The sequence below is a fragment of the Salvelinus namaycush genome, chromosome 5, assembly GCF_016432855.1.
Source record: "Salvelinus namaycush isolate Seneca chromosome 5, SaNama_1.0, whole genome shotgun sequence".
NCBI lineage: Eukaryota > Metazoa > Chordata > Actinopteri > Salmoniformes > Salmonidae > Salvelinus > Salvelinus namaycush.
In genome coordinates, this window is record NC_052311.1 from 2,821,100 (window position 1) to 2,834,206 (window position 13,107).

Consider the following 13,107-nt stretch of genomic DNA (forward strand, 5'->3'; position numbering starts at 1 on the left):
TTTGGTAAGCAAAACAAATCCTGGAAAAGTCATGGTGTGTGAGTCACCTCCGTGTGTAGGGCTGTGGCGGTCACAAAATTAGGTCAGCCGGTGATTGTCAAGCAAGTAACTGTCGGTCTCATGGTAATCGACAGTTAATTAACAAACAAATGTAGTATCTCCTGTCTTCAACACACAGCCTACCAGCCACTGACGCAGACCTTTGGAACATCTACATTTTAAAAAGTCTAATAAATCCATGTAATATAGCCTACAATCTTCACAATAAATCCATGTAATATAGCCTACAATCTTCACAATAAATCCATGTAATATAGCCTACAATCTTCACAATAAATCCATGTAATATAGCCTACAATCTTCACAATAAATCCATGTAATATAGCCTACAATCTTCACAATAAATCCATGTAATATAGCCTACAATCTTCACAATAAATCCATGTAATATAGCCTACAATCTTCACAATAAATCCATGTAATATAGCCTACAATCTTCACAATAAATCCATGTAATATAGCCTACAATCTTCACAATAAATCCATGTAATATAGCCTACAATCTTCACAATAAATCCATGTAATATAGCCTACAATCTTCACAATAAATCCATGTAATATAGCCTACACCTTCACAATAAATCCATGTAATATAGCCTACAACCTTCACAATAAATCCATGATTTATTTTAGACGGGTCTAAAGAAACATGATATGAAGAAAATGTCGTCTATTTCAGAAGAACAGAATATCATACTTGTGAGTTGTCTTTATGTCCTAAATGTGGCCAAACCAAATGGCTGTGGGCTACACTAGTTCATTTAGCTGACAAGAATACAACTGAACAAAGCTGAATACAATAGAAAGGCTATTTTCTCCAAAGCATTTGAGGGAGTCCGCACATGCGGCTATTGTGTGTTGAGCAGTTAACAAAGAAATTGGTACTCCTACAGTTGAAGTCGGAAGTTTACATACACTTAGGTTGGAGTCATTAAAACTCATTTTTCAACCACTCCACAAATTTCTTGTTAACAAATTATAGTTTTGGCAAGTCGGTTAGGACATCTACTTTGTGCATGACACGTAGTATTTCCAACAATTGTTTACAGACAGATTATTTCACTTATAAATCACTGCATCACAATTCTAGTGGGTCAGAAGTTTACATAAACTAAGTTGACTGTGTCTTTAAACAGCTTGGAAAATTCCAGAAAATGATGTCATGGCTTTAGAAGCTTCTGATAGGCTAATTGACATCATTTGAGTCAATTGGAGGTGTATCTGTGGATGTATTTTAAGGCCTACCTTCAAACTCAGTGTCTCTTTGCTTGACATCATGGGAAAATCTAAAGAAATCAGCCAAGACCTCAGAAACAAAATGTAGACCTCCACAAGTCAGGTACAAAATATCTATATCCACAGTAAAACGAGTCCTATATCGACATCACCTGAATGGGCGCTCAGCAAAGAAGAAGCCACTGCTCCAAAACCGCCATAAAAAAGCCAGACTACAGTTTGCAACTGCACATGGGGACAAAGATCGTACTTTTTGGAGAAATGTCCTCTGGTCTGATGAAACAAAAATAGAACTGTTTGGCCATAATGACCATCGTTATGTTTGGAGGAAAAAGGGGGAGGCTTGCAAGCCGAAGAACACCATCCCAACCGTGAAGCACGGGGGTGGCAGCATCATGTTGTGGGGGTGCTTTCTTGCAGAAGGGACTGGTGCACTTCACAAAATAGATGGCATCATGAGGGAGGAAAATTATGTGGATATATTGAAGCAACATCTCAAGACATCAGTCAGGAAGTTAAAGCTTGGTCGCAAAAGTGTCTTCCAATTGGACAATGACCCCAAGCATACTTCCAAAGTTGTGGCAAAATGGCTTAAGGACAACAAAGTCAAGGTATTGGAGTGGCCATCACAAAGCCCTGACCTCAATCCTATAGAACATTTGTGGGCAGAACTGAAAAAGCGTGTGCGAGCAAAGAGGCCTACAAACCTGACTAAGTTACACCAGCTCTGTCAGGAGGAATGGGCCAAAATTCACCCAACTTATTGTGGGAAGCTTGTGGAAGGCTACCTGAAATGTTTGACCCAAGTTAAACAATTTAAAGACTGTATGTAAACTTCTGACCCACTGGGAATGTGATGAAAGAAATAAAAGCTTAAATAAATCACTCTATTATTATTATTATCAAAAACAGTTTAAATGTATTTGGCTAAGGTGTATGTAAACTTCCGACTTCAACTGTATATGCTAAATTTAGAGTTAGTAATGTAACTTTAGATTTTCTACAAACTTTGGGCTATATGTTTTGATTTTTAATACATTGTAAGGCTGCATGACGCGACTCTAATGATGATTTGAAAAAAGTTGCTTGAAAGGCATGAGCTCTGCTTAGTTTTTTTGAGCAAGCAGGCTGTACACACCACATCAGTCTCTCATTCACAATTTGACAAGCACTTGTTAAGGTCCATCATTTCATGGCCGCATCCCCTTTTGTGAGGCCGTAGTGCACCCTAAAATAACCCATGCCTTTTGCGGCCAGCGGCCTTTGACCCAGAGAGCTGCGTTGTGCCCTTCTCCCTGAGTGCTCTATATCACCTCTCACTTATATGGCTCTCCATCACGGGATGGGGTCTTTCTCACAGGCTACAAGTGAAGACAGACACATCGGGGACACAACTGCCCGCGTCCTTATCCAATTCCAAGGTGCATAATGAAGATTTTGGAACAACTGTCCACATTTACTTTTTTATGTCATCTATGCACTTAAATAGTGAATGGAGGACGCTTTCCTGTGGTTCATGTTCATGCCAGCCAGGTAGGCTATACTCCTGTTGTAAATATAAGCAATGTGCTTAATATTAGGAAGTTGAGAAATAAATATAGTAGGCCTAGCCTATAGAAAGCTGATGGGGTCCTCCTCTTTTTAGTAGAGGCCATCACTCTGTTTTTTTGTGCAATTGCAAACCCTCTAGAAATGTTGCGCAACATGAGCTCTCATGAAGTGTTTGATTACATGTGTCAGAATGTCAGAAACATCAACTTGCTTGAACATGCTGTAGGCCACGTAACTGTTTCGTGGACTTCACCGGACAGAAGTTGTTCTCTAATTTTGTGATGAAACAAAGGTGTGGTTCAATTTATTCTGCCACTGTGTCTTCCTATTGTCTCGGCCTTTAGGCATATATATCACGGTCGCAAGGCATATGAATCAACAGGTTATAAAGCAGACAAGGCAATTATCACAACACATAGGTTCAAATATGGCTTCTTTTTTTTCTGGCTTCACCAGAGATTTGCAACTAGCTCCTATGAAATTCACATGTTGGTGTTCATGGGTCCTTTTACATGGAAATGACCCTAAGCATGTTGTTATTGAGAGCCTCTTCGAGTAGGCCTAGATCTGTTGTTGCCACTTCCCTTTCAATCAGCAACATATCCCCATCACCATATCATCATCACCCTTTCAATCAGCAACATATCACCATCACCCTTTCAATCAGCAACATATCACCATCACCCTTTCAATCAGCAACATATCCCCATCACCATATCATCATCACCCTTTCAATCAGCAACATATCACCATCACCCTTTCAATCAGCAACATATCCCTATCACCATATCATCATCACCCTTTCAATCAGCAACATATCACCATCACCATATCATCATCACCCTTTCAATAAGCAACATATCACCATCACCATATCACCATCACCCTTTCAATCAGCAACATATCAACATCACCATACCATTATCACCCTTTCAATAAGCAACATATCATCATCACCCTTTCAATCAGCAACATATCACCATCACCATATCATCATCACCCTTTCAATCAGCAACATAACCCCATCACCATATCATCATCACCCTTTCAATAAGCAACATATCCCCATCACCATATCATCATCACCCTTTCAATCAGCAACATATCACCATCACCATCACCCTTTCAATCAGCAACATATCCCCATCACCATATCATCATCACCCTTTCAATAAGCAACATATCAACATCACCATATCATCATCACCCTTTCAATAAGCAACATATCACCATCACCATCACCCTTTCAATCAGCAACATATCCCCATCACCATATCATCATCACCCTTTCAATAAGCAACATATCAACATCACCTTTTCAATCAGCAACATATCATCATCACCCTTTCAATCAGCAACATATCACCATCACCATATCATCATCACCTTTTCAATAAGCAACATATCAACATCACCCTTTCAATAAGCAACATATCATCATCACCCTTTCAATAAGCAACATATCAACATCACCATATCATCATCACCCTTTCAATCAGCAACATATCCCCATCACCATATCATCATCACCCTTTCAATCAGCAACATATCCCCATCACCATATCACCATCACCCTTTCAATCAGCAACATATCAACATCACCATATCATCATCACCCTTTCAATCAGCAACATATCCCCATCACCATATCATCATCACCCTTTCAATCAGCAACATATCCCCATCACCATATCATCATCACCCTTTCAATCAGCAACATATCAACATCACCATATCATCATCACCCTTTCAATCAGCAACATATCCCCATCACCATATCATCATCACCCTTTCAATAAGCAACATATCCCCATCACCCTTTCAATAAGCAACATATCATCATCACCCTTTCAATAAGCAACATATCATCATCACCCTTTCAATCAGCAACATATCCCCATCACTCTTTCAATAAGCAACATATCATCATCACCCTTTCAATAAGCAACATATCATCATCACCCTTTCAATCAGCAACATATCACCATCACCATATCATCATCACCCTTTCAATCAGCAACATATCCCCATCACCATATCATCATCACCCTTTCAATAAGCAACATATCCCCATCACCATATCATCATCACCCTTTCAATAAGCAACATATCAACATCACCATATCATCATCACCCTTTCAATAAGCAACATATCATCATCACCCTTTCAATCAGCAACATATCACCATCACCATATCATCATCACCCTTTCAATCACCAACATATCACCATCACCATATCATCATCACCCTTTCAATCAGCAACATATCCCCATATCATCATCACCCTTTCAATCAGCAACATATCCCCATCACCATATCATCATCACCCTTTCAATAAGCAACATATCATCACCCTTTCAATCAGCAACATATCCCCATCACCATATCATCATCACCCTTTCAATCAGCAACATATCCCCATATCATCATCACCCTTTCAATCAGCAACATATCCCCATCACCATATCATCATCACCCTTTCAATAAGCAACATATCATCACCCTTTCAATCAGCAACATATCACCATCACCCTTTCAATCAGCAACATATCCCCATCACCATATCATCATCACCCTTTCAATCAGCAACATATCACCATCACCCTTTCAATCAGCAACATATCACCATCACCATATCATCATCACCCTTTCAATAAGCAACATATCCCCATCACCATATCATCATCACCCTTTCAATCACACACAGGCAGACAGACAGGGAAAGGATGGGGGAGGGACGGAATGTTTTATTCAGGATGCCCCTGGGACCTGGCTGTGACTGGGGAGTACAACAGAGTGAGAGTCCAGGTAAGGTATGAGTTGGAGATCAGTGGCGGTCAGATGAGGGAGGACAATTATAATGGTTTCATGAACATGACCTTATTTCTATTACAGCATATTGGATGACTGTCATTCATATTCCATTCACCCAGTTCAATGTAACAACAATACGTTTAGGCTACTACATGACTCTCTAATGTTCCCTGTCCCCATCATGAGGTTGATACAACCTGGACTATGAATGAAAGTTTACAACGTAAGTGCACACAGGTCGAGAGACATTTCAGTAATCAAGGTAACAGACATTGACATATTCAATATTGCCTTGCACACTCTTGCCTGCATCTAGCTGACATAGGGCGTATTCATGAGTCCAACAGTTGCAAACAAGAGTTAATATTCAGGTATGTTTCTCATTTTGTTCCGTTGCTTCCATTTAAGAAACGTTTTTTTTTTTCAACAGAATTGGCGGAATGAATACACCCCCGATCACACACAAACACATTTCACTTTCATAGCAGCCACATAACAGCGAGATCCCTTTGATTGTTGTATTCTTTCTCACATCTACGTGCTCTCCTCCTCTCTTATTCGCTTGTGGACTTCAGTGCGCAACACATCAGCTTTCTGTGACCAGGCGGAAAAAAATATTTCCAAACCAAAACTTCATATCATAACCACTAACCGCTACACACAGCCTACATCGTTGTCACCCTATTTACGTCATAGGTCACCATAGCTACTAGAACTAACACGTTAGAAAAACTCGCTACCATCATGCAGTACAGTGTACAGGTAGCAAGCAGTTTAGCAGTTACACCGGTAGGCCACGGTGGCAATAAATTAATAAAATGAAAAGCGTAACTTGACTTGGAAGAGTTCCAGTGTTGTGCTGGATAGCCATAGCCAGCTAGCTAACATAGCATCCCTCTGTTTGAGCAGGGTGTTTCAGTAGGCTAAACTAACTAGCTGCATTCGCTAGCTAAGTGAAAGTAAAAAAAACATTTTTAAAATGATAATATATAGCTCTCGCTCTCTAGCTCCTTAATTTTTTAAGAAATGAATTTGTTCAAAACTGTTCAATTAATGTCTTCTCTCTCTCTTTGAGTCAACTACTCACCACATTCAATGCACTGCAGTGCTAGCTAGCTGTAGTTTATGATTTCAGTACTAGATTCATTCACTGATCCTTTGATTGGGTGGACAACATGTCAGTTCGTGCAGCAAGAGCTCTGATAGGTTGGAGGAAGTCCTCTGGAAGTTGTCATAATTGTAAGTCTATGGAAGGGGGTGAGAACCATGAGCCTCCTAGGTTTTGTAATGAAGTCAACGTACCCAGAGGAGGACGGAAGCTAGCTGTCCTCCGGCTACACCATCGTGCTACTCTACAGAGTGCTGTTGAGGCTACTGTAGACTTTCATTGCACATGAATGTATTTAGTAACGTTATATTTTAAAAGGATAACTTTAATGTTTCAATATTTTATTTTTATGAAATTCACTGAAGAGGATGGTCCTCCCCTTCCTCCTCTGAGGAGCCTCCACTGTTAGAGATCAGAGGTTAGTGTAATCCCATTAAATTAATGCAGGGGGATTAGAGAGATAGAGATGCTCAACTGCTGTCTCCCTCTACAACTACCTTTCCCCAGGGACTAGCCTATATTAAGATATTAACAGAGTTGTATAATGTTATAGTGGAGACCTGATATTAACAGAGTTGTATAATGTTATAGTGGAGACCTGATATTAACAGAGTTGTATAATGTTACAGTGGAGACCTGATATGGACAGAGTTGTATAATGTTACAGTGGAGACCTGATATGGACAGAGTTGTATAATGTTACAGTGGAGACCTGATATGAACAGATTTGTATAATGTTACAGTGGAGACCTGATATTAACAGAGTTGTATAATGTTACAGTGGAGACCTGATATGGACAGAGTTGTATAATGTTACAGTGGAGACCAGATATTAACAGAGTTGTATAATGTTACAGTGGAGACCTGATATGGACAGAGTTGTATAATGTTACAGTGGAGACCTGATATGAACAGATTTGTATAATGTTACAGTGGAGACCTGATATTAACAGAGTTGTATAATGTTACAGTGGAGACCTGATATGGACAGAGTTGTATAATGTTACAGTGGAGACCAGATATTAACAGAGTTGTATAATGTTATAGTGGAGACCTGATATTAACAGAGTTGTATAATGTTACAGTGGAGACCTGATATTAACAGAGTTGTATAATGTTACAGTGGAGACCTGATATGGACAGAGTTGTATAATGTTACAGTGGAGACCTGATATGGACAGAGTTGTATAATGTTACAGTGGAGACCTGATATGAACAGATTTGTATAATGTTACAGTGGAGACCTGATATGAACAGAGTTGTATGTTATAGTGGAGACCTGATATGAACAGAGTTGTATAATGTTATAGTGGAGACCTGATATGAACAGAGTTGTATAATGTTACAGTGGAGACCTGATATTAACAGAGGTGTATAATGTTACAGTGGAGACCTGATATTAACAGAGTTGTATAATGTTACAGTGGAGACCAGATATTAACAGAGTTGTATAATGTTATAGTGGAGACCTGATATTAACAGAGTTGTATAATGTTACAGTGGAGACCAGATATTAACAGAGTTGTATAATGTTACAGTGGAGACCTGATATTAACAGAGTTGTATAATGTTACAGTGGAGACCTGATATTAACAGAGTTGTATAATGTTACAGTGGAGACCTGATATTAACAGATGTGATCGCTCCAGAGGGGTTCCAATCTATGAGGTAGCGAGGGGTAGTGTAAACAGAGGAAGAGTCGGTTTTTCAAGTTGCCAAAAATCTAAATTATATATTTAAGTTGTACAGGAGTTAAAGGGGAAGTCAGTGGAATAAATGTGGAAAATACTGGAGATAAATAAAACATTTATTTTTAAATAAGGTGAGGAGCTGCATGCATATTATGTCTATAGATTACAATATAATTCTTCTGACCGTTTGGAACAATTTATTTTATTTTTTATTTATTTTACCTTTATTTAACCAGGTAGGTAAGTTGAGAACACGTTCTCATTTACAATTGCGACCTGGCCAAGATAAAGCAAAGCAGTTCGACACATACAAACAACACATAGTTACACATGGAGTAAAACAAACATACAGTCAATAATACAGTAGAAAAATAAGTCTATATACAATGTGAGCAAGTGAGGTGAGATAAGGGAGGTAAAGGCAAAAAAAAGGCCATGGTGGCGAAGTAAATACAATATAGCAAGTAAAACACTGGAATGGTTGATTTGCAGTGGAAGAATGTGCAAAGTAGAGATAGAAATAATGGGGTGCAAAGGAGCAAAAATAAATAAATAAATAAATACAGTAGGGGAAGAGGTAGTTGTTTGGGCTAAATTATAGATGGGCTATGTACAGGTGCAGTAATCTGTGAGCTGCTCTGACAGCTGGTGCTTAAAGCTAGTGAGGGAGATAAGTGTTTCCAGTTTCAGAGATTTTTGTAGTTCGTTCCAGTCATTGGCAGCAGAGAACTGGAAGGAGAGGCGGCCAAAGGAGGAATTGGTTTTGGGGGTGACCAGAGAGATATACCTGCTGGAGCGCGTGCTACGGGTGGGTGCTGCTATGGTGACCAGCGAGCTGAGATAAGGGGGGACTTTACCTAGCAGGGTCTTGTAGATGACCTGCAGCCAGTGGGTTTGGCGACGAGTATGAAGCGAGGGCCAGCCAACGAGAGCGTACAGGTCGCAGTGGTGGGTAGTATATGGGGCTTTGGTGACAAAACAGATGGCACTGTGATAGACTGCATCCAATTTATTGAGTAGGGTATTGGAGGCTATTTTGTAAATGACATCACCGAAGTCAAGGATCGGTAGGATGGTCAGTTTTACGAGGGTATGTTTGGAAGCATGAGTGAAGGATGCTTTGTTGCGGAATAGGTAGCCAATTCTAGATTTAACTTTGGATTGGAGATGTTTGATGTGAGTCTGGAAGGAGAGTTTACAGTCTAACCAAACACCTAGGTATTTGTAGTTGTCCACATATTCTAAGTCAGAAGCGTCCAGAGTAGTGATGTTGGACAGGCGGGCAGGTACAGGCAGCGATCGGTTGAAGAGCATGCATTTAGTTTTACTTGCATTTAAGAGCAATTGGAGGCCACGGAAGGAGAGTTGTATGGCATTGAAGCTCGCCTGGAGGGTAGTTAACACAGTGTCCAAAGAAGGGCCAGAAGTATACAGAATGGTGTCGTCTGCGTAGAGGTGGATCAGAGACTCACCAGCAGCAAGAGCAACATCATTGATGTATACAGGGAAGAGAGTCGGTCCAAGAATTGAACCCTGTGGCACCCCCATAGAGACTGCCAGAGGCCCGGACAACAGACCCTCCAATTTGACACACTGAACTCTATCAGAGAAGTAGTTGGTGAACCAGGCGAGGCAGTCATTTGAGAAACCAAGGCTGTCGAGTCTGCCGATGAGGATGTGGTGATTGACAGAGTCGAAAGCCTTGGCCAGGTCAATGAATAGGGCTGCACAGTATTGTTTCTTATCGATGGCGGTTAAGATATCGTTTAGGACCTTGAGCGTGGCTGAGGTGTACCCATGACCAGCTCTGAAACCAGATTGCATAGCAGAGAAGGTACGGTGGGATTCGAAATGGTCGGTAATCTGTTTGTTGACTTGGCTTTCGAAGACCTTAGAAAGGCAGGGTAGGATAGATATAGGTCTGTAGCAGTTTGTGTCAAGAGTGTCCCCCCTTTGATGAGGGGGATGACCGCAGCTGCTTTCCAATCTTTGGGAATCTCAGACGACACAAAAGAGAGGTTGAACAGGCTAGTAATAGGGGTGGCAACAATTTCAGCAGATCATTTTAGAAAGAAAGGGTCCAGATTATCTAGCCCGGCTGATTTGTAGGGGTCTAGATTTTGCAGCTCTTTCAGAACATCAGCTGACTGGATTTGGGAGAAGGAGAAATGGGGAAGGCTTGGGCGAGTAGCTGTGGGGGCAGCATTGTAAGAACTGGAATGTGTCAGTTTAACATCTCAACAGTTGATTATTATATCAATTATTGATTCTAATGAGCAGAGTGTGCTGTAGTATTGAAATAGGCTGAGGGAAATGAGGTAGAAAGATGGTTATGGTAAGGAGGAAGAGGAGGAGTGCACGTGGATCGTATCTGGTTGAAGAACCGTGGTAGGAGTCGTGGGACACAGCGTCTCAGGGAAAAACACATCAACACCCTCCATCCTTTGTTCTTCTTACTCTGTGTGTGTGTGTGTGTGTGTGTGTGTGTGTGTGTGTGTGTGTGTGTGTGTGTGTGTGTGTGTGTGTGTGTGTGTGTGTGTGTGTGTGTCTGTGTGTGTGTGTACGTTCATGAGCGTGAAACAACCCCGGCACACAATGCCTCTGCTCAGTACAATAGGGTAGAAGGCATTGAAAAGAGGGTGGGGGCCAGTGGAGGCTGGTGTTATGGTCTCTAAGGGTTTTCAATATCGTCAACACCCTAACACTGCAACCACTAGAACAGCTGTAACCTAATAGTTTGCTTGTTCCCCCAGGAATGGTCTAACAACTAATCAAGACCTTTTTTGTGAAGGGAATAAACCACACACACACACACACACACACACACACACACACACACACACACACACACACACACACACACACACACACACACACACACACACACACACACACACACACAGTTTAGTGAACACAGATTTAGCCCAAGAGAAGGCAGTTGCTTTCATGGAGCACTGGATTCAATTGTGAGGATGACCACAATGTATTTTCCTCACGGGCAAAAAGCTATTGTTTTTTTTTTCTTAAAAGATGTGATCCATTTCATAAAATGAAAGAGAGCTGGCTGGTATTGAGAAGAGAGCTGGCTGGTATTGAGGAGAGAGCTGGCTGGTATTGAGGAGAGGGCAGCCTGGTATTGAGGAGAGAGCTGTGAGGAGAGAGCTGGCTGGTATTGAGGAGAGAGCTGGCTGGTATTGAGGAGAGAGCTGGCTGGTATTGAGGAGAGGGTTGGCTGGTATTGAGGAGAGAGCTGGCTGGTATTGAGGAGAGAGCTGGCTGGTATTGAGGAGAGAGCTGGCTGGTATTGAGGAGAGAGCTGGCTGGTATTGAGGAGAGGGTTGGCTGGTATTGAGGAGAGGGTTGGCTGGTATTGAGGAGAGGGTTGGCTGGTATTGAGGAGAGGGCAGCCTGGTATTGAGGAGAGAGCTGTGAGGAGAGAGCTGTGAGGAGAGAGCTGGCTGGTATTGAGGAGAGAGCTGGCTGGTATTGAGGAGAGAGCTGGCTGGTATTGAGGAGAGGGTTGGCTGGTATTGAGGAGAGGGTTGGCTGGTATTATTGAGAAGAGGGTTGGCTGGTATTATTGAGAAGAGGGCTGGCTGGTATTGAGGATAGGGTTGGCTGGTATTGAGGAGAGGGTTGGCTGGTATTGAGGAGAGAGCTGGCTGGTATTGAGGAGAGGGTTGGCTGGTATTATTGAGAAGAGGGCTGTCTGGTATTGAGGAGAGGGTTGGCTGGTATTGAGGAGAGGGTTGGCTGGTATTGAGGAGAGGGTTGGCTGGTATTGAGGAGAGGGTTGGCTGGTATTGAGGAGAGGGTTGGCTGGTATTGAGGAGAGAGCTGGCTGGTATTGAGGAGAGAGCTGGCTGGTATTGAGGAGAGGGTTGGCTGGTATTGAGGAGAGAGCTGGCTGGTATTGAGGAGAGAGCTGGCTGGTATTGAGGAGAGAGCTGGCTGGTATTGAGGAGAGAGCTGGCTGGTATTGAGGAGAGAGCTGGCTGGTATTGAGGAGAGAGCTGGCTGGTATTGAGGAGAGAGCTGGCTGGTATTGAGGAGAGAGCTGGCTGGTATTGAGGAGAGGGCAGCCTGGTATTGAGGAGAGGGTTGGCTGGTATTATTGAGAAGAGGGCTGGCTGGTATTATTGAGAAGGTTGGCTGGTATTATTGAGAAGAGGGCTGGCTGGTATTATTGAGAAGAGGGCTGGCTGGTATTGAGGAGGGCTGGCTGGTATTGAGGAGGGCTGGCTGGTATTGAGGAGGGCTGGCTGGTATTGAGAAGGGCTGGCTGGTATTGAGAAGGGCTGGCTGGTATTGAGGAGGGCTGGCTGGTATTGAGGAGAGGGCAGGCTGGAAGGAGGTGACACAGAGAGGGAGGAGAGGAGTAAAGAATGGAGGGGAAGGGGACTGTTGTTTTAACAGTTGCACTTATCAGACAGACAGGGGAAGGGTGTGGGAATGTGTTAGCCTGTCCAGCACAGCAGTGTAACCCTACTGTTAAGGCCATGTTAGCCTATCCAGCAGTGTAACCCTACTGTTTAGGCCATTGGATAAACTCGGTTTAGGGTGTCTGTGATTGTAAGATTGCAAACTAGTACTACATACAATAGACTAGCGTCCTGTACAGGAGGTAGGCTCCTGACATATGGGC

The 13,107-nt window shown here is 42.2% G+C and overlaps 1 protein-coding gene across 1 annotated transcript in view; it reads right to left on the bottom strand.

Annotated features, from left to right (window-relative positions):
* The window catches only part of tspan17 (tetraspanin 17), a 50,092-nt gene that overhangs the window by 34,723 nt on the left and 2,262 nt on the right, over positions 1-13,107 (bottom strand). The window lies entirely within an intron of this gene.